Source organism: Sminthopsis crassicaudata, chromosome 6 (assembly GCF_048593235.1).
Source record: "Sminthopsis crassicaudata isolate SCR6 chromosome 6, ASM4859323v1, whole genome shotgun sequence".
Lineage (NCBI taxonomy): Eukaryota > Metazoa > Chordata > Mammalia > Dasyuromorphia > Dasyuridae > Sminthopsis > Sminthopsis crassicaudata.
In genome coordinates this window covers 153,471,325-153,493,857 of record NC_133622.1, presented here as the reverse complement: position 1 = coordinate 153,493,857, position 22,533 = coordinate 153,471,325, and the positions used below count along the sequence as shown (strand labels likewise).

The 22,533-nt window shown below is 33.6% G+C and overlaps 1 protein-coding gene across 7 annotated transcripts in view; it reads right to left on the bottom strand.

Moving 5' to 3' along the window:
- The window catches only part of MAPK10 (mitogen-activated protein kinase 10), a 165,362-nt gene that overhangs the window by 122,693 nt on the left and 20,136 nt on the right, over nt 1–22,533 (bottom strand). For 3 of the 7 annotated variants that reach the window (XM_074276307.1, XM_074276308.1, XM_074276304.1), the window contains exon 2: nt 7,873–8,027. The exons of the other annotated variants lie outside the window; for them this stretch is intronic. The gene's annotated coding sequence lies outside the window, so the exon portion shown is untranslated. The remainder of the gene's footprint in view (nt 1–7,872; nt 8,028–22,533) is intronic. 7 annotated transcript variants of the gene reach the window in all.

Genomic DNA, 22,533 nt, shown 5'->3' with positions numbered 1-22,533 from the left:
AATCTACCTCTGTTGGGCCACTTTCATCCATGTCATCAAAGCTCAAAACCTCATACTTATCTCAATTCTCCTTTTATATTATTCACATAATCAGGTTCTATAAATTTCTCCTTTCCGAAACATTTCTCATTTGACTCATACCTTTGCCAACTAAGTTCAGGCCCCATTACTTCTGGGTTGCCTTCTACCTTTCTAATCTATTTTTTATACATCTGTCAAAAACATTTTCCTAATGTTTGAATACAGTCCACTTACTAGTTGACTTAAAAACCTTCAACAGTTCCATGCATCATCAGGGACCTTGGAAATGAGTAAACCGAAACCCTTGAAGGACATGATTTTTTTGCCCAAATCACATAGGTAGTAAAAAAAAATAGAGCCATAATTTTAACCTAAATTCTTTAGCTCCAAATATGGTAACATCTCAAAGATAAAATGCAAGCACATTAGCCCAGCAATAAAGATCTTTTACAATGTGTTTCCAACCTCCAATATTATTAAGCATGTTTCTCTTTTATATGCTCTGTGTTCAGACAAACTAAACTGTTATGCAATCTCACCTTGAAACCTCTATTCATATATCCAATCATCTCTGCTTCCTGAAACTCTAGCTTTTGAAATATTTCACCTGTTTCTGGGAATATCACAAGTATCAATGAAGCCTGCTCATCCCCTCCACCACCTGCAATTCAATCAAGTGTTCCTTCCTTACATCCTTACATTTTCCTCTAATACTCTACCTTGATGTTCCCCTTATATAACTGTTTCTTTAAAAATAAAATATATAAATCACACACACAAAAATCACATACATTTTAAATTGTCAAAAAGCAGAACTTTTGAAGTATAAAAAATTATTCAAAACAATTTTAATTAATGTGGAATGCTAAATTTCCATTGGAACACTGAAAAGAGATGTAGAGACAATATGGGAAAAGAGCCAATCTGACTAAGAGTAGAGAGGACATTGCCATTCTCTCAGAATCAACATTAGATCAAACCTCTAAATGAATTTTGGAGTGACATAGCCATAAACATTTGGAGTATAATAATTTTTAAGCTTAAAATATCTTGGAAGAAGTTCAGGAAAGGTCTGTCTCAATTGAGCAGGAGGGAATGTGGCCCAGCACAGGTGCAATGTAGAGGCCTGGCCGAGGAATCTAGCAGGAGGCTCTTAGCCAAAATACAGTAGCATTGGCTACTCTGTCCTGGTTCAGAAGGGTATTGAATCAGCAGACCAGCTGTGAGATCTTCAATGTAACTACAGAAGACAAATCGTGAACACCAAAATCCCAGCACAACAGTCAGGACTTAGCCAAGTCTATCCAGCACAGTGAAAAACCTTGCAGCACCACTTATACCATTCTGTGAGAAGTCCTTGACCCCCTGCAGAGAATGCTCAGGATAATCTCCCCTGTGCCCTGGGAGCAAAATTCAGCCTTTAAAAATGAACAAAAAAAGCAAAAAAAGAGCTCTGATCATAGATAGCTGCTATGGAGAAAGGAATATCAGAATACAAACTCAGAAGAGGAAAGCAAAGGCAAAATGTCCTCAGGTAAAGCCTCAAAGAAGGGTTTGAATTGGTTTCCAGCTCAAAAGGTTCTCTTGGAAGAGGAAAAAAGGATCTTAAAAGAGAGATAGAAGAAAAATAGGGAAAAGAAATGAGAGCAGTGCACGTGAATTGTAAAAATGGAGAAAAAGCTAACAGCTTGAAAAAGGAAGTACAGAAATTGACTGAAGAAAACCCCTTAAAAAATAAATTTGGCAAAATGGGAAAAATTTACTGAAGAAAAAATTCCTCAAAACAATAAACTTGGGGCAGCTAGGTAGCACAGTGGATAGAGCACCAGCCCTGAATTCAGGAGAACATGAGTTCAAATCTGATCTCAGACACTTAACACTTTCTAGCTGTGTGTTCCTGGGCAAATCACTTAACTCCAACTGCCTCAGCAAGATAGATAGATAGATAGAGGAAATAAACTTAGGGAAAGGGATATATATATATATATATATATATATATATATATATATATATATATATATATATATATATATACACTGAAAGAAACAACCCCTTTAAAAGCACAATTGGCTAAATGTAAAAGGTTTTAAAAAGCTAACTGAAGAAAATAATTCATTAAAAATTAGAATTTGACAAGTGGAAGTGAATGACACACTAAAACATCAAGAATCAGTCAAACAAAATTTTTAAAAATGAAAAAATAGAAGAAAGTGTAAAATGCCTCATTGGAAAAACAACTGAAAAGGAAAATAGACCAAGGAGAGACAATCTAAAAATTAATGGACTATCAGAAAGCCACAATGAAAAAAAGAGACTGGACAACATCTTTCAAGAAATCATCAAAGAAAACTGCCCTATTATCTTAGAACCAGAGGGTAAAATAGTCATTGAAAGAATTCACCAATTGCCTCCTGAAAGAAAAATGAAAACTCCAAGGAATAAAGAAGCTAAATTACAGAATTACTCAATCAAGGAGAAAATACTGTAAGCAGCTAGAAAGAAGCAATTCAAATGTAGAGGAATCACAATCAGAATTGCCTAGGATCTAGCAGGTTCTACATTAAAGGATCAAAGCACTTAAAATAGGATATATCTAATTAAAATAAATAAGGAAGAAAACTACATATTGCTAAAAGGTACCATAGATAATGAAGTAATATCAGTACTAAACATATAAAGTGAATTGCAAGAAGAAATAGACAACAAAATTATACTCGTGGAGGGTCTCAACCTCTCTATCAGAACTAGATAAACCTAACCAAACAAGAAAGAAATTAGAGAAATGAATAGAATTTTAGAAAAGTTATGTATGATAGACTTTTGAAGAAATTTGAATAGGGAAAGAAAGGAATATACCTTTTTTTCAGTGGTGCATGGCACCTACACAAAAATTAACCATGTATTAGGGTATTAAAAACCTTGTAAGCAAATGCAGAAATAGCTAAAGAAAAACTAGAGAACATTATGAGATGGTAAGTGGATTATTTTGATTATATTAAATTTGAAAAGTTTTATACAAACAAAATCAATGCAGCCAAGATTAGAAGGGTAGCTGAAAATTAGGGGGAGAGGGGGAAATTTACATCCAAAGATTCTGATAAAGGCTCATGTCCAAAATAAATACAGAATTGACTCAAATGTATAAGAATATGAGTCATTCCCAATTGATAAGTAATCAAAGGATATGAACAGACAATTTTCAAATGAAAAAATTAAAATCATTTCTAATCACATGAAAAAATGCTTAAAATCACTACTGATTAGAGAAGACAACTCTGAGGTACCACCACACACTTCTTATATTGGTTAGGATGATAGGAAAAGATAATGATAAATGTTGGAAGGGATTGAGGAAACTGGAACCTGAATTTTTGTTGATGGAGTTGTGAACTGAATCCAACTATTCTGGAGAGCAATTTGGAACTATTCCCTAAGAGCTAATCAAACTGTGCATATCTTTTTTTTTAATTTTAATTTTATTTTATAATTATAACTTTTTTTTGACAGTACATATGCATGGGTAATTTTTTATAACATTATCCCTTGCACTTACTTCTGTTCAGATTTTTTCCCTTCCTCCCCCAACCCCCTCCCCCAGATGGCAGGCAGTCTTATACATGTTAAATATATTACAATATATTCTAGAACAATATATGTGTGTAGAACCAAATTTCTTGTTGCACAGGAAGAATTGGATTCAGAAGGTAAAAATAACAGTTTACACTCATTTCCCAGTGTTCCTTTTCTGGATGTAGCTGATTCTGTCCATCATTAATCAATTGGAATTGGATTAGCTCTTCTCTATGTTGAAGATATCCACTTCCATCAGAATACATCCTCGTACAGTATCATTGTTGAAGTGTATAATGATCTTCTGGTTCTGCTCGTTTCACTTAGCATCAGTTGATGTAAGTCTCTCCAAGCCTCTCTGTATTTCTCCTGTTGGTCATTTCTTACAGAACAATAATATTCCATAACATTCATATACCATAATTTACCCAACCATTCTCCAATTGATGGACATCCATTCATCTTCCAGCTTCTAGCCACTATGAAAAGGGCTGCCACAAACATTTTGTGTGCATATCTTTTGACCAGCAATGTCTCTACTGGGTCTGTATCCCAAAGAGATCATAAAAAAGGGGAAAAGCCCTACATGTGCAAAAATGTTTAAAAGAGGCCTGTAATGGCAAGGAACTAGAAATTGAGTGGATGCCCATCAGTTGGGAAATGCCAGAATAAGTTATGGTATATAAAAGTTAAGAAATATTTTTTCTATAAGAAATGATCAGCAGGATGATTTCAGAAAGATCTGGAGAGACTTACATGAACTGCTGCTAAGTGAAGTAGAACCAAGAGAACATTATGCACAGCAACAAGATTATATGATGATCAACTCTGATGGATGTGATTCTTTTCAACAGTGAGGTAATTCAGGCCAAATCCAATTGAATTGTGATTGAGAAAGCCCTCTGTACCCACAGAGAAGACTGTGGGGACTAAGTGTGGGTTACAAAATAGTATTTTCATCTTTTTGTTACTGTTTGCTTATTTTATTTTCTTTCTCATTTTCTTTCTTTTTTTGATCTGATTTTTCTTGTGCAGCATGCTAAATGTAGAAATATGTACAAAAGAATTGCATGTGTTTAATATATATTGGATTACTTACTGTCTAGAGGAGGGAATAAGGGGAAGAGAGGAATAAAAATTTAGAACACAAGGATTTGCAAGGATAAATGTTGAGAATTATCTGTGCATATATTTTGAAAATAAAATGTATTATTAAAAAATAAATATCAATTAATTCTATTACTTCATAAATGATTTGGAAAAACTGGAGGAGTCTTGCCAAATTCCTTCTATGACACAAATATGGTGCTAACACCTAACTCAGGAAGGGCCAAAACAGAGAAAGAAAATTATATACAAAATTTCCTACTGAATATTGATGCAAAAATTAGCAAAGAGATTACTGCAACTTATCACAAGGATAATGCATTATGGCCAAGGGGGATTTATACCAGTAATGTAGGGCTGATTTCCTGGTTTATTAGGAAAACTATCAGCATAGTTGACCATATCGGTAATCAAACTAACAGAAATCATATGATTATCTCAAATAGATGCAGAAAAAGAATTTGGCAAAACACCCATTTCTATTGAAAACACTAGAGAGCATAGGGTTAAATGGAATTTTCCTTAAAATAAGTAGCAAATATCATATGTTATGGGGATAAATTGGAACCATTCCCAATAAGATCAGGTGTGAAACAAGATTGTCACTCTATTATTCAATATTGTACCAAAAATGTTAGCTTTAACATTTTTTTAATTGAAGGTATTAGAGTAGATAATGAGAAAATAAAGCTATCACTCTTTGCAGATGATATGACAGTATATTTAGAATATCCTAGAGAATTAACTAAAAAACTGCTAGAAATAATTAACAGCTTTAGCAAAGTTGCAGGATATAAAATAAACACACATAAATCATCAGCTTTTCTACCAACAAAGCCCAACAATAAGAGATAGAAAAAGAAATACTATTTAAAATAACTGTAGAAATATTTTGGGAGTCTACCTGCCAAAATAAAACCAAGAACTACATTAACAGAATTACAAAACACTTTTCACACAAATAAAGTTAGATCTAAACAATTAGAAGAATATTAAATATTTATGAGTAGGCCAACATAATAAAAATGACAATTCTACCTAAATTAATCTACTTATTCAGTATCATACCAATCAAACTGCCATGAAATTACTTTATAGAGCTAGAAAAAATAATAACAAAATTTATCTGAAGAACAAAAGGTCAAGAATCTCAAGGGAATTAATGAAAAAAAATATATAAAGTAAAGTTGCCTAGGTGTATCAGACTAAAAGTATATTATAAAGCCACAGTCATCAAAACCATTTGGTACTGACTAAGAAATAAAATAGTAACACTTAACACTTCCTAGCTATGTGACCTTGGGCAAGTCACTTAACCCTAATTGCCTCAGGAAAAAAAAATAGAGTAGTGGATCAGTGGAATAAATTTGGTTCACAAGATATAATAGTCAGTGACTATAGTAATCTAAAGTTTGATCAAACCAAAAGACTCCAGCTTCTGAAATAATAATTTGCTATTTGACAAATATTGCTTAAAAAAAAACCAACCCTGGAAAATAGTAAACACATTATCTACTGGAAAAACTGGAAAATAGTAAGGCAGAAACTAGGTAGTGACCAATATCTTATACCTTGTACAAGATAAATGGGTTCAAGAGGTGATAGTATAAGCAAATTAGGAAAACAAGGGATAGTCTGTCTTTCAGATCTGTGGAGAAAGAAGGAATATATGACCAAAGAAGAACTAGAGAACATTATGAAATTAAAAATAGATAATTTTAATTGCATTAAATTAGAACATTTTGCACAAACAAAACCAATGCAGCCAAGATTGAAAGAAGAGAAGCTAGAAAAAATATTTTACAGACAGTGTTTCTGATAGAGATTTCATTTCTAAAACATATAGAGAATGGATTCAAATTTATAAATCAAGCCATTCCCAAATTAATAAGCAATCAGAGGATATGAACAGATAATTTTAGATGAAAAAATGAAAGTCTTTTCTAGTCATTTGAAAAAAAGCTCTAAATCACTATTGATTAAGAAATGTAAATTAAGACAACTCTAAGGTATCACTACACTTCTCTTAGATTGGCTAAAAAGATAGGAAAAGATATTGATGAATGTTGGAGGGGATATTGGGAAACTGGGATATTAACGCATTGTTGGTAGAGTTATGGACTGATCCAACCATTCAGGAGAGCAATTTGGAATCATGTCCTTAGAACTATCACACTGTGCATATCCTTTGATCGATCCAGAAGTGTTTCTACTAGGTCTGTATCCCAAAGAGCTCATAAAAGAGGGAAAAGGACCCACATGTGCAAAAATGTTTCTAGCAGTCCTTTGAGTAGTAGCAAATAAGAGAAATTGGGTGGATGCCCATCAGTTGGGGAATGACTTAATAAGTTATTGTGAATACAATGTAATACAGTATATTGCAGATCTTCAAGTAGCTTCATAATATCTTTGGAGCAGTTTGGATATATTCAAGAAATAGTTCAAATAGATTTTTATCTATGAATCTGGAGGTAGTAGTGAAAGCAACAAAAGAAAATTAGCATTTGTTTTTCACTAGTATTTTTTTCTTTATTAATTTCTCATTCCTCAGGGTGATAGTCTTTTTGATATGTAAAATATATTTTTTTTAAAAATAAGCCATAAACTCTTCAGGGAACCATATACAAGAAGACAGCAAAGGAAGTACTGGAAAACTATATAGGGATATTGACTGACAAATAGACTGTATTCTCAGTTTCTGGTTTTCTAGCACTTGTAGTCATTCATTCAGTCAACAAGCATTTAAAAGTTTACTATATCAGGCACTGTGCTAAATGCAGAAGATACAAGAGAGGCAAAAACATAGTTCCTGTTTCCACATTCTAATGAGGAAGATAATATAGAAACTATGCAGATACACACACAGTATAAAAAGAAAGTAATTTCTTAAAGAAGTGATTAGCAGCTGGTGGTGAGGGAAATGATTGGGAAAGACCTTCTATAGCAGCAAAATTTCAATTGAGTCTTGAAGGAAACAAGAAAATCTAGGAGTCAGCAAGCAAGCAGAACATTTTAGCCATGGGACAGTAGCAGTAGACATCAAGTTTAAAATCTTTTTATTTTTCTTTTCACTTGTAAAATAAAATTGTCCAAAAGTAAAGGACTAGAAGACAAAGTACAAAATACTAGAATCCATAGGAAAACATTAGAGAGGAACAACAGGTTAAACTCACCCAGAAATATGGTTGCCAAGATCCACAGCTTCCAAATCAAAGAGAAATTTTTTCAAGCAGCCCAGAAGAAACAGATCATGTGCCAGGGGACTCCATTCAGATTCTTCCAGTTGGCCTCCAACTTCCCCAGGTAGCCATCTACCACTGGCACCATACTGTAGGAGATGAGCACAAGAAGGCACTGAGAGTGAAAACTTGAATTGAGTGGCAGGGGAGGTTTAAGATGGCTTGGTGAGACAAATTGTTATTGCAGAACTCTATATGTCTATAAGGGCTACATGATGGTAAGAAGTATAACACTAATAAATACTGTTCTTCCAACTAGTGAAAGGACTGATAACTAGACAGAAGAACTGAAATGGTCATCTCTGACTAGCCATCCAATTAAAGCTGAAAGGCAATATAGATATGAATTTATGAAAGAAAATAAGAGAAAAGAACATTCTGACATATGTGACTCCACAATCTGATGTGAGATGGGATGAAAAATTATAAAGGTACAAGATTACAGGCAAAACATATCAAAGTACTCCAGGGGAGCTAGTATGTAGGATGAAAAGGACCATTTTTATGAGGATGTTATTGATCACTAACAATATGAAATTATACCCTTACATGAGCAGTAACTCTAAGACCTTTTGGTTTTGGAAGTGATTTAAATAAACTGAAGATTTTCCATGATGAATCTATCACTTGAATACATTGTTCACAAGACAGAAATACCAACTAATATTGAGCTACCACAATTTCCACACAGTAATGCAGAGAGTCTGGGCTAGCACTGCCAGGCTATTGTGTTATATCCTCAGTGTCTCCCATCAAATGTTCCTGGATGGGGAGGACAGAGGAATCTCTTGTGGCATATGGAGCAATAATAAAATATTATTCCCTTGATTTGGTAGGGAGTCTCTTTTATGTAGGAAGTAAAAAGGTATGATCTGAAAGTAGGGGCCCTAATATCATCAGGTCACCTTGATAAGATCTAGATGGGGCTTACTGGCAATAACATATTCTGGACATAATATTGCTTGCATGAGTAGTGCTGATCATAAGATAAATATTCCATTTCCATGATAGGAACCTACTCACTGATTGTAATGACCTAGAATAGTTAGTGTGGGAGAAGAGAGTTACAATTCCATTTAAAGAAAAGTGTTCTTATCTATTGCTGATTAAGATACAGGACTTCTAGGTTTTTTTAATCTGACAACTATCGTGGGTAGTCAGCTTCGTCTTCAAGATATAAGGTCAAACTCCAACTTCTTAATATCTATTAGTTCTTTTCTCAAATTGTAAATTGCTCCTATTAACTATAAATAATTTCTGTGAAAAAGAATGCATGTGATCCAAGTACTTTGTGTAAGGGATCCACTTAGGAAACAGTGGTCCCCCCATTGCTGTTAGAAGTATTTATTTCCACAAAAAGACTTATTCCTAGCTAAAAAGGGAAAAATAGAAAAAGACATTAGGATTCAATATTTGGTTTAAATATTACAAATTTCCAGAAGATAAGACAAATTCAAATTCTAGTCTAAACTTTAAGAAATCATTATAAAATAGGCAATCTGAAACTACTCTGGAATGATCTTGTTTTGAATGATCTGCACAGATCCTCTCCATTAGCCTGTGTATTCAAAGGTTGTTTATAATTTGAACAGAATCAGATATTCCAAATTCTGTTTTCCAGCTTTAATGGAAGTTTTGTCTCTTCTTAGAATAAGATGTTAAGCTAAATGGTATGAATTGTACTGTTGGCATTCTCCACAGAAAAATGGGAAGAAATTTGAATATCTCAATTGTTTAGGAAGAGGACATAGACTGCATTGAAATCTTTGTCCCCAATCCTGGCTACTGAAGATTCAGAAAAGAAAACTTCTTGATAACAAAATCCTTGGCACTGTCAAATGGTTGAACATCAGAAATTAATATCACTTTATTGGTGAAAATGATGTTAAAGAGGCATTAATATCTGTTTTGCTGCTGAATCCTAAGGACCATGAGACTTTTCCACCAAACTTTCACTTGAAATATTTCCCCATAAAAATGAGGGCTTCTCAAGAGTAGGGATCATCTTTTTTATTTGTATTCATCAAGTGCAGCACATATGAATTAATGAATATATAAAGCATTTATTAATTGCTTTATATATTCATTAATTCATAAGATTCACAAAGGAATATGAAATGAAATGAAGTGAAATAAATTGCCCAAAGGCAACCAGTGGTTCATAGAAGGAAGGAGGTTTGAACTAAGAAAAAAATTATCAATTAAGAGAGGCAAGACCTTTCCTATCTCCTGCATAGAGGTGAAAAACTACTTTAGAGCTGAGAGAGTCAGAACTTTTGCCAAAGTTAAGGTCTGATGCCCTAGTTGAAATATTTCTGCAGTATACTAGCTAAAAAAGGCAGAGTATCACCTAACCAAGCCAATGACTGATCATGGGGAAAGATTGTAACTGTCCTTTTGAGGACAGGCCTAGAAAGCCAATAAATTAACCTGTCTAGTAGAGATGCTAGAACCCTGAGAAGAAAGGCAGACAGACAGACAGATAGGCAAACAGACAGAAAGGGGAGAAGGAGAGAGAAGGGAAGGGAGAAAGAGAGGAAAGGAAACAAGGAGAGAAGAAAGGAAAGAGAAAGAGGGAGGAAAAGATAAGGAGGGAGGGAGGGAGAAGAAGGGAGAGAAGATCGAGGAAGAGGGAGAAAGGGAAGAAGGAAGAGGGAAGGGAAGGGAGAAAGAGAGGAAAGGAAACAAGGAGAGAAGAAAGGAGAGAGAAGGATGGAGAAAAAGAGAAGGAGGGAGGGAGAAGAAGGGAGAGAAGATTGAGGAAGAGGGAAGAAGGAGAGGCGGAAAGGGAGGGAGGAAAGAAGGGGGAGAGAGGGAAAGAGACAGAGAGAGACAGAAAATTTGGTTTAATACAATAAACTTATCGAGGAAAAAAAGTCTGGATTGGATAAAGTAGGTGGTGTAAGATTAGAGGAGAGTCAAAGAGAATAGCTATGAGTCAAAGGAACTTCACCTTTAGTACACTAGCAGTTCACATTTGATACTGTAATCAAATGAGATATTCTAAAGTTATTCAGTGGTTAACAATAGAACATTTACTTAGCCATAGAAGGATAGTCAGTAATAAGCAATGAGAACACATTGAGTGGCTGAGGTAAGTAGTTCCTTTCCCTATATTTCTGGTTATTTTCTACCAATGAAGCATCAGTGTCTATATAGCACTTAGGAAAGGATGTCAGTAGCCTGAGATTTTAGGCTGAGGAGCTGATCAATTGCTGGGAGAGTATCAGTCTTTTAAGAAAAAACCAACCTAACTTGAATGAAGTCAAGTGATTTGCCTTATAGGCACCAATTAGCAAGTATTTCCAATTTTATAGGCAATATACTAGAAAGGAAAGATTGAAACCCCAAACCTTTATTTAATGTACCAGTCTAGAGCTCTTTCCATAGTTTTTCAATGTCTTTAAAGAAATAGTTTCAACCAAGCTAAGAGTGGAAGACAGTATGAAGAAAGATTTGTTCTTAAGGAAAACTGAAGGAGAAAGACAAGCAGAAGGATCTGAGGAGGAGTAGATGAAGGAAGAGAAGATGAGAGATTTGAGGGGAAAGTTAGATATCACAAAGAATAGCAACAATGCAGAAAGAATAGTGGTCGAGACAACTAGAAGTGTACAGGAGACAAAACTCAAGAAAGAAGAACACTCTCTCTTCCCCCAAGTAAAAGAAAAAAAAAAAAAAAAAGGCTCAGCCTAAGATTCATAATATCAATCAATTTACATGATCTATTAAGTTTTAACTGTGAAAAATGACAGAGTAACAGAAAGCAGTTCAATGAGCTCCTCTCCCTTCCCCTACCACCACACACACAAAAAAAAGACTCCTCCAAAAATATTTAGAAAATACACCATGAGGACAGTTAGGTAGTGAAGTGGAGAGAGCAATGACCCTAAAGTCAGGAGAACATGAGTTCAAATCTGGCCTCAAACACTAGCTGTGTGACTTTGGACAAGCCACTTAACCCCTATTACTATCCTTCAGAGAAAGAGACAGACACAGACACAGAGACAGAGACAGAGAGAGACAAAGAGGGAGAGGGAGAGAGACAGAGAGACAGAGACAAAGACAGAGACAGAGAGAGACAGAGAGACAGAGACAGAGGACAGAGAGAGACACAGAGATACAGATAGGCACACAGAGAGACACAGAGAAGAAACAAAATGCGCCAAACCAAATCCTAATAGAAAAATACAGAAAAATTCTCCATGAGTAATTTATCCAGGCGAGATATAGAAAACAAAGAAGTCAGCAAACACTATGGACCAGGGCTATGAAAGTGGAACCCTCTTGCATCCACAGCAAGAGAAGTTTTCATATCTATCCCAGTACACTGCATGTAGGGTGCAGAAACAAGTAACAAACTGTCAGCTTTGCTGTCTTCTCCCCAGTTCCAAATAACAAATCCAAGGGTATTAAAATGAGGATTTATGCTAGGGCTATATTCCTGGCCAGGGAAGTCCTGAGTAAGTTCAGAAGCAAGAAACAACTGTGTGGTTCAGACCCTACCAGCAAATCAGTCTATCTTTCAGCAACATCTAGGCCACTCTGAAACCCACAGAAAAAATAACCAGAGCAGAAATCACTGCAGTTATATCACTCTGGACTGGCAGAGGTATCTAGTTCACTAATCAGGCCTGAGCTGATAGAAAGCATTCTACTGTTCTTAGACTCAAATGAGGCCAGGAACGTGCAGAGCTCAGACTAGAGAGGAATTAATCAGACTTTTCCCTGAATGAGAAAACTTTTGGGAGCCCTAAAAACTGTCAGGTCTCTAGTGTCTTCCTGAGATCCTAAAATAGCACAACATTCAACTTATAACCCCCCCATCTTCTGCTGTAAACATAGTATTATGCTTCTTTACTTTAATCTCAATATTTCTCTCTGTGTGTCACTCTCTGTCTCTTTCTGTCTTTCTCTGTCTCTGTCTCTGTCTCTCTGTCTCTTTATGTCTCTGTCTCTCTCTTTTTCTCTCTCTTTTGCTCCCTCTCTCTTGCTCTCTCTATTTTTCTATTTATCTATCTCTCAAGATATCCCAATTCCCATTGGGTCTCTCATCCCTGAACTCTTCTTATTTGTTACCTCTTTCCCCAAGGGTTTTGTTTATTAGTTCCTTTTTCTATCCGGCTTTTATTTGGTTACATAATTCTTCCTCATCTTTTTCGCCCACTTCAGCTAGTCTTCTTTATTAGTCTCCTTTTGGAATTTAATTTTGTGCCCCTTTCCAAAAAGGACGTTTTTCATTCTCTTCATTATCCATCTTCACTTTCTATTTTCTCTAGACTTTCATTCTCTGCTTTATGACTACCTTGTAGATCTTACCCCCCATGGATTCCCTTTTTCCACTGTACCTTACTCCCAGAACAATGTTAATGATTACAGACATCAGAAAGGTATACTCAGTGTTAGAGATCCTCCTCCAGTACTGATATATACTCTATCCTATTGACCTTCTTGTCTACATTTGTCTTAAAGCATGTCTTTCCCGTCCTCATGCTCTCTCATTTCTTTTTTTTTTTTTTTTTTTTTTTTTTTTTTTTTTTTGAGGCTGGGGGTAAGTGACTTGTCCAGGGTCACACAGCTAGGAAGTGTTAAGTGTCTGAGACCAGATTTGAACTCTGGTCCTCCTGAATTCAAGGCTGGTGTTCTATCCACTGCGCCACCTAGCAGCCCCCTCTCTCATTTCTTTTCATCCATAAAAGCATTCTCTAGTGAGAATCCCCTCCCCACATACAAAGTAAGACCTCCTTCCTTCCACCACCCTTTTCAATATTACCTCTCCTTTTTACCTAATCCCCCTGTAGGATCTTTTTTTCTGACACCATAAAAATCACCTTCCCTAATTTATTGTTAGCTCTTGATTTGACCCTAGCACATTACACACTCCTTTCCATGCCCCTGCTCCCCTTTCCCTCCTTTATATTCTTTCCCATGTGGTAAGGTAACCACACAAAAGAAGTATTGATTCACCAGTGGGCAGGATGTCGCCAGATTCTGTCCATAATGCTCCTTTCTGCCTCATCATTGTTACCTCAATCAGATTTCCACCACACCCTTGGTTCTTCCCGTATATTTAAAAAAAAAGAAAAGAAAAAGGCTCTTAAGGGGTTCTCAGTTATCACTCCATAGCTATTGCTATCTATCCTTGGCTACTAAATCTCCACAGTTCTAGTTTTCTTTATAAAAATATTTCAAGTTTTTCCTAATTATTGACATTCATCTTTTGTTCTATATAGTTAAGCTCAGATATAAAAGATAAATCCTCTTGGACTGCATTCTAAATACCATTGCTATTTAGAAACACGTTATTTAGGGCAGCTAGGTGGTACAGTGGATAGAGCACTGGCCTTGGCCCTGGAGTCAAGAGCACCTGTGTTCAAAGCTGGCCTTGGACACCATGGACAAGTCACTTAACCCTTAAATTCCTCCTCCCTCCCCCAAATAAAAAAAAGGAAAAGAATTCATTCCATTCCCTCCTTGTTTTCTCATAGGTGAAGAATAGTCTTGCATCATTTGAATATCCTGTGCTTTTTATTTGAAGTTATTCTCCTGATAACTGGTAGAACTTGTATATGAATTGAATTGTTCAATTTAATTATCATGTGTGTGGAAACTGCAACCTTGGATTTTGTTTCCTGGAATCTGTGAATTCTTTTGATTAGAATTTTATTTTATTTATGCATAACTTCTGGCAGGCCTCTTAATTTTTTCCTTTCATTATGATGTTAAAGTTTTTTGTTCTGTCATGTTGTTCTGAGATATACATATAATTCTTAGGTTGTCTCTAAACATTCTGTCTTCAAGATCATATGTTTTGCTAATAAAGCCAGTATGTATTCTTATAATGTAATTGTCTTTTGCTTCTCCTCTTCTAAATCGATCTTGATGAGTAGATATTTGCATTACCAATCTATTGTTACCTTTTGTTTCCCATTTCAGAATATTGCAATATTTTTGTTCTGTAGGACTTAAATAACATTTTCATGATTCTCATTTCTTAAACTACTCAAGCATGTTATAGTTCCATGTTCCTTTAAATTAACAGAATCTTCTGTTTAACCATGGATTATTTTCCTTTTTTCTTTTCAGTATTTATTCTTAGATTTCTGAATGTGTTTGCTAATTCTGGAGGCCATAATTCCTATTGATTCATCTACTTATATTTAGGGTCTTTGAGTTTCCTTCTTCTTAGAATCTTTGGTGCTTTCAGTTTTCTCTATTCTCCTTTTATTTTCCTTATTGCTCACTTCTAACTCAGTCCCCTAACAGTATAATTTCTTTTGGAGCTGGATCAAAAGCATCTCAGCCTGTTCCCACACTGGGCAGTTTATGGTTCATCAACCTAGGTCTCTGTCCAGCTGATTGTTGAGTTGTCAGATCTGGTACAGCTAGATGTGCTCTTCCCTCAGGGTTAGTGGAATACTTCACAACTTCATAGTTATTCTAGTGCCCTGTTCCACTTGCTCTTTTTCTCAGTTCTTTAGAGTGGCACTAAAAGTTCAGAGCTTTTAGTCTTTAGACCCAAGCAGGCTTTTGATCCTAAAATGATGTATCTAAACTAGTTATTGAGGCTCCAACTAATTTAAACTGGAAAATATGGCACTGGAAAGAGAGAGGCAAGACCAAGATGTAGGGGTGAGTTTTGATGTAAGTCTGTGTGATGTCCTTAGATCTGCTAGGACAGCTTGGCTGCTAGTGGTATGGGAAGTAAGGAAGAGGTACTTATATTCTCTTTTCTCTCTCTCTCTTTTTTTAAAAAAACAATTTCATTTTAATATTTCTTGTTGCTTCATGGAGTTCATGGCTTCTATTTAGTCCATGCTAGTTTTAAGAAACTTTGTTTGAACAAAGTTTGAACAGAATAGTACCTCTTATGTCAAGCTGTTAATTTCCTTTCTTGTTATGTCTTCTATAGATCAAACTTCTTTTTAAATTGTTTTCTCTATCCTCTCATTTTATTTACAAAAATATTGTATTTGTTTAAAAAAAACCTCTTGCTTGATTTCTTCTAGGAATTCTATTTGAACTTTTGCCCAATACATTAGATTAATACAAAATACATATGTATTTATATATATATATATATATACATATATATATAAGACTATTGTGAAAAGAAAACATTAGCAAGTGGAAGGTGAGGCAGACAGAAAAGTTTCATATAGAAGTTAGTGTTTGAACTATGCTTTGGAGGAAACTAGAGTCTAAGTATTGATATTATAAGGCAATGCATTCTAGTCTTGGGGAACGCAGAATAAATGCAAAGATATATAAAAAGGAAGAGCATCCACTATCAACATGCCATCTTCCCTTATTCGATTATAATACCATTGAGAGCACCACGTAGGAGGAACAGTCAGGAAAGACAAATTTTTGTGTAATCTTGAATTCATGAAAGGAAATAATTTATAATAAAACTGGGAAAATAGCCTGAAGTCAAGTTATTAAAAGCTTTAAATGTCAAATAAGAGTTTATATATCTTCTAGAGAAATAGGGAATAGAGTTTATTGAGGAGGAAGCTAGTTTACTGGGAAAGTAGTGATGTAGTGGATAGACTGGCCTCAAATTCAAATCCAGGCTCAGATCCTGGCTATGTGACCCTGAGACATATCATGTACCCTATTTGTTGTCCCTAGGAACATGTACCAAGGGACATGTATATGGAAACAAGGTCCCATGTACCCAGGGTTGTCCCAAGAAAGAAATGAAATAATGTTTGTAAAGAACTTAGCACAGTGCCTGGAACATAGTTGGTGCTCTGGAAAAAAGTTTGCAAAGCCATCATCATTATTATTAGATGATGATATGGCCAGACCCATCCTACAGGAAAATCACCTTGGAAGCAATGTGGAGGATGAATTGAATAAAGAAGTTTGAACAAGAAAAGGCTATTGCAGTAGTTCAGATAAGAGCTGATAAGTGCCTGAAGTATGACTAACAAACAAAATAAATTAGAGATGTTAATTGTAGGAAGCAATTTGGCTTTGTAGGTGTCAGTAACTCTTGGGAATTCCATTGACTGGTATAAAGCAATAGAAAGTTATACTTAATTCCAAAGTAACAGAAAAATTAAAAATTGTTGGAAGAGAATGAAGAAATATGGCATATATTGGGTTATGAAGCAATTTTGTTGTTGGACAGGAGTAAATCTGGACAAAAAATAAAAAATACATTATAAATATAGGAAATAAATCACAAGGCTGGCACAGAGGCAGGATGTAATAACTAGGAACCAGACATCTGCTAGTGGTCTCCCTGCCAAAATTCAAAGCAGATAATTCTTTTTTGACTTCTTTTAATGTTAATGTCATCCTCTAAAAAGAGTAGAGAAACAAATGGGGGAGATTTTATTCAGGAGCTCTACTCTTATGATTCATAACAATAACATGAAAACAAAGGGAAAACATATAATAGTTTTGTGGCTTGGGGAATAGAAAGTGAACACTGAATCTTGGGATTTAACGTAGGCAACAAAAAGAAATTTGGCAATATTCTAATGTGTACCTAATTTTTGAGAAAGAAAATTTCAAAGAATTTGCAAAAAGGAAAAGTGCACCAAGAGAAATATAGAAAGGTATACATGACTGTTTACATGTTTAAGTTTAAGTGAAAAGGAGGATGTAGAGATGAATTGTTTACAAGTTAATAGGGAGATAAGAAACAATTGTCTTCTCAAAACCATAATATTTTTATTTCTTTTTTCTTCCTTTCTTCCTTTCTTGCTTTCTTCCTTCCTTCCTTTTTTCCTTCCTTTCCTTGTTTGAATATTCTTGTATAAAACCACTTATATGGAAATGTTGCACATGTATTACATATATAAAGATTGTTAGCATTTCAGGGAGTGAGGGGAACAAGGAAGGAAAGATAGAATTTGAACCCTAAAACTTTTTAAATGTTAAACTGTTTTAACATGTAATTGGGGGAAAATAAACTATTATTAATTTTTAAATGGCAAATAATCTGTGTATAGTTTTATTCTATTTTAATAATCTTAGCAAAAGAAAAATGGGAGGAATGGAGGACTATGTCAAGGAAGAAAATCATTATTGTATAATAGAGGTGCATAAGAAAAAGAGTATATAAACATAGATAAAGGAATGGGAAGAATAAAGACCTGTGAAGTTTATTTCTGATTCAGATGAAGAAATGTTGACCACAATTAGAGATTTCAGTATAGAAATACATTAAATTTTAAAAGGTAATAGTTGGGAAGCAGAAGAGTGAAGGAAAAGGAAGAAACATTTGTTAAACATCTATTATATGATAAGAACTGTGTTTGGTGCTTTACAAATATCTGAACTGATCTTCACAACCCTGAGAGATAGGTGATATGATGAGTCTCAATTTACATTTGAAGAAACAAACAGACAGAATTTACTTGTCCAGAGTCACTCAGTTAAAAAAACATTTAAGGCCAGATTTGAACTGGGTTTTTCCTGACTCCAGATTCAGTGCTACATCCATTGCTCTATCTACCTGTCATTAGAGAAGCAAGAATAAGATAGGTATAAAAAGCATTCTAGCAGTGCAGGTCAAACAAAGGAATAATCAGAAGCAAAACAAACTCACATATTGGAGGAAAGAATTTAAAAAGAGGATTTATAAGGAAAGAAAAAAGTTGTTTAAAAAAAAAAAAACAGTAACCAAAATTAAGATAAAGAGAAAGACTAGTTGTAAAAAAGACTAAACAAGGAGTTTTGTTTACAAAATCACAATGTCAAGCAAACTACTTCATTTTTACAACCTTCTTTGTAAAGGGAAAAATAAGGGGAAAAAGAAGAATAGATACAAGAGAATAGAATGGAGGGAAATAAACAATTTAAAATTTTAATTGTAACACAATAATACCCACAAAATGAAAGAGGATAGTAGAGTTAATTAAAAAGCAGAATCCAACTAGATATTGTTTACCAGAACATTTAAACACAAAGATTTACTTGTAATCAAAATAAATAACAATAGCAAAATCTTTTATGTTTCAAACTCAAAAAAAAAAAAAAGAAAAGAAAATTGCAAAATGATTTCAGACATACACAGAGAGAGAAAAAGAGAGAGAGAAAGAAATACAGAGAGAGACAGACAGAGACAGAGAAAATAAAAAAATGTAAGCAGGGAAATGACATTATGGTAAAAGGTACCCTCATGAATCTATATAAATACTCATTTTCATGCAGTTAGTAGTATAACATCTAAGTATATAAAGGAAAAGTTTTTTTTTTTTGTTTTTTTTTTATAGTCTTTTTTTTTTTATTATATATATATATATATATATATATATATATATTTTATAATATTATCCCTTGTATTCATTTTTCCAATTTACCCCCCCTCCCTCTATTCCCTCCCCCCGACGACAGGCAATACCATACATTTTACATGTGTTACAATATAGTCTAGGTACAATACATGTGTGCGAATATCACTTTCTTGTTGCACAATAAACATTAGAATCCGAAGGTACATGCAACCTGGGCAGACATAAAGGAAAAGTTAAGCAACTTGTAGGGAAAATAGTAGCAATGATTAATTGTAGAATATTATATTATGCTCTTTTCAAATTTAGATTAAGTCTAATCAAAAGATAAATGAAAAATAAGGAAAGGATTTGAATAGGACCTTAGAAAATTAGAGATGATTGAACTTACTGACTAAAAATAGAAAGAAATTTACATATTTCTCAGCTATACATGACATCTTCACAAAAAAAATTTGATTGGGGAACCTAAAGAATTTACCAAAAATATACAAAAGAAATATTAAATATAACATTAATTTATCATAGTGACCTAAAGAATGATATATAGTGAATATAGAATTAACATTTGGGAAGTGAAAAACAATTTTAAAGAATTTATGGATTAAAAGAATAAATTTTAGAATGAATAGGAGAGTTCATCAAAGATAATCATAAGAATGAAACAGTACGCCAAATTTTTTTATATTCAGCTTAAAGCAATTCTGAAAGTAAAAGTTATGTCTCTAAACACATTTATCAACAAAAGAAAAAAGAGCAAATCAATGAGTTGGCATGCAAAGTCAAAACTTGAACAACAAATACAAAATTCTCAATTATATAACAATTTAGAAATTATAAAGATTACAGAAGAGATTAATTAAATTGAAAGCAAAAATATTATTAATCAGTGAAAGTAAGAGCTCTTTTTAAAAAACCTAATAAAGTATATAAACAACTGGTTTGAATTTTCAAAAAGAAGAAAAAAATTTCATGTAAAAAATTTTAAAAGATCTCATAATAATTAAATAAGAATTATAAGAAAGTATTTTTGCCCAATTACATGCAAAAAACCTGATAATATGCAATAAAGAGATGAATATCTATTAAAATTATAAAACAGGCAGATTAACAAAAATAGAATATTTAAATAAGCAGTATTTAAATAATTTAAAGAATATTTAAATAATATAGTAAAAAAAAAATTTTTTGAACAAGTGACAAATTACCTGCCAAAAGGGAAGAGAAAAGGGAACTCAAGAGCTAGGTAGATTTACAAGTGAATTCTATCAGATATGTAAAGAACAATTAATTCCAATACTACATAACCTGTATGTAAAAATTAGAAATTATCTTCCAATCTCTTTATACAATACAAATTCCTATCCTAAATCCATTGTCCCTTCACAAATTAAGAAAAAAGAAATCCATCTCTTAACATTTTTCTTTTTCTGAATTTAAGAGGTTTTTATATCCATAAAACATGTTCAATTTGCACAGTTAAGAAATATGTAAATTCTTCTGTTTTCATTTATTATCTACTAGAGGCTTATCATTTCAGACATTTCTCTTTTCTAAAAATATTTTTTATTGCTATATTTTATTTTTACAATGTCAAAATTTCTTCCAGTAGCTCTCCTCTCCCACAGAGGTATCCCCACATAATGAACAATATTTTAAAAAAGAGAGAGAGAGAGAAAGAGGAGGAAAGGAAACAAAGCTAATAAAAATAAAATCTTATTTTACTTAACTTTTTTTTTACCATTTTACTATTTTTTTACTTTATTTTACTTTTAATTCACTTTACTAATTCTTTATACTCTATGATATAGGGACACTAATTGCCTTTTGTTCTCCACACAAGACATTTTACTCCTAATCTCTAGACATTTTTCAATTTGGATGTTGTTTCTCTTATTAGTTTGCTTTGCCTTTCTTTGTATATCTACAGTTCCTGGAACTTAGTTGGTCTTTAAACAATTCCTGTTGACTTCAATATAGTGAAAACATCTAAAAATTTATGCAATGTATCATACTTGTGAACTTCTCACTTTTGCAAAGGAGTAAAGTGGGGATATCAGCTTATATCTCTTCCTTGGGGGGGTCCTAGTTCTTTCCAAGTTCATTGTCTTGCATTATGAAATCACTATCCCTTACCAAGGAAAGTTAACCTCTCTCCTAATCAACCTTGTCTCTGTAAATAGATTGATCCTTCTTTTGTCTTCATTCTTTCTCTTATTTTCAATCTCTCCCATTTTATTGTATACATCCTACAGACAAGCTCATCTCTCCCAATCTGAAACAACCCTCTTTTGGTCTTTCTTGCCAACTATCATCCTATATCTCTTCTGCTCTTTGTAGCTAAATTTGTCAAAAAGATTGTACACAATAGGTTGACTCCACTTTCTCTTTTATTTTATTCTCAACCCTTTCACCGTACCACTGATAAAGTTCCAAGCTACCTCTAAAATTACTGATGATCTCCTAGTTGGAAAAAATCTTTTCTCAAACCACATTATCATTGCAGCCTTTAACAGTATAAATTGCTGTCTCTTCCTACATTTTTTTTTTCTTTCTAAGTCTTTAGATAGATAGCACTCGCTCCAGGTTCTTGTCCCATCTTTCTAAGTGTTCCTTTCTCAATCTCCTTTGCTGAAATCCTTCCAGATAATACTTACTCACCTTAGATATATCTCAGGAGCCTCTTCTCTCTGTCTATACTACTTTACTTGACAATCTCATCAACTCTGATAAATTTTTTTCACCATCTCTGTTCTCATAATTCTCCACTGAAAGTCTTCCTCAATCTTTATTAATTCTAGTGCTCTATTTCCTATATATATAGCATACTTTGTACATTTTTTAACATGTTGTCAGGGTCTGTCTTTTGCCTGTTTTTTAATGTCCAGCACTTATCACAGTTCCTAACACACAGTAAGGTACCTAATAAATATTTGAACCAGAATGTTTACTTTTTCAGAGCTGACAATTTCTCAGCTTGCTGAGTGCTAAGGAAAACCTCAAAACTATTTTCATTTGCTTTTCTCTTATTGTTAGTAATACTAAAGTGTTCTTTTAAATTATTATTGCTAGATTGCAATTATATTGAGAATTTGTGCTGCTATAAATATTTTGGCATACATAATGACTTTTTTCTAATTAATGACATCCTCAGAACAACTTACCCATTTTTTTCTGTCAGTTCTTTTTTTTTTTTTTTTTTTGGTTAAATTTGTATGGGATTGAAAAAAGGTACATTCAAATTTATAAGAATACAAGACATTCTCTAGTTGATAAATTGTCAAAGGATATAAATAGATAATTTTAAGATGAGGAAATTAAAATTATTTCTAATCATATGAAAAAA